Source organism: Halichoerus grypus, chromosome 13 (assembly GCF_964656455.1).
Source record: "Halichoerus grypus chromosome 13, mHalGry1.hap1.1, whole genome shotgun sequence".
NCBI lineage: Eukaryota > Metazoa > Chordata > Mammalia > Carnivora > Phocidae > Halichoerus > Halichoerus grypus.
The window spans coordinates 55,229,435-55,230,226 of NC_135724.1; positions in this window are offsets into that span (position 1 = coordinate 55,229,435).

Genomic DNA, 792 nt, shown 5'->3' on the forward strand with positions numbered 1-792 from the left:
TGCCTTCAATCACAGATGGCCCAGGACTTTGGCTTGGTTTAGGATTTTTCAACTTTACAATGGTGCAAAAGCCATATTCATCCAGTAGAAACCGTACTTCAGATTCGGAATTTTGATCTTTCCCCAGGCTGGTAATTTACTGGAAGATCCTCCTTAGTGATGCTGGGCAGCAGCTTCAGCTCGCAGGTGGCCACACCATTATAAGGGTAAACAACCAATATACTGAGAACTGTTCTGTACCCATACAACCACTGTTTTTTATTTTTAGTACAGTATTCAATAAATTACATGAGATATTCAATACTTGATTATAAAGTAGGCGTTGTGTTAGATGAGTTTATTCAACCGTAGACTAACATAAGTGTTCTGAACACGTGTAAAGTAGGCTAGGTTGAGCTGTGATGTTCAGTGGATTAGGTGTATTAAGTGCATTTTCTACTTACAATATTTCCTACTTAGGATGGGTTTATCAGGATGTAACTCCATCATGAGTGGAGGAAGATCTGTAGTGGCCTGCCTTTATCCATCCCCCTTACAATGTAACTTTGTATTTGTTTCCATCATGAGGTGGAAACAATTTCCCACTGCTTGAATCAGGGAGGCCCTGTGACTTACTTTGGCCAATAGAATATGATGAAGTGACACCATGCCAGTTCCAAGCCTAGACCTCAAAAACTCTGTGTGCTCTTATTTCTGTCTTGCTCCTATGTGATCACCCTGAGAATTAAGTGCTCCTGCTGGGGAATGGGACAGAGCCCAGTTGTTCCATTTCAGGCCCTAGATGTGTGAAAG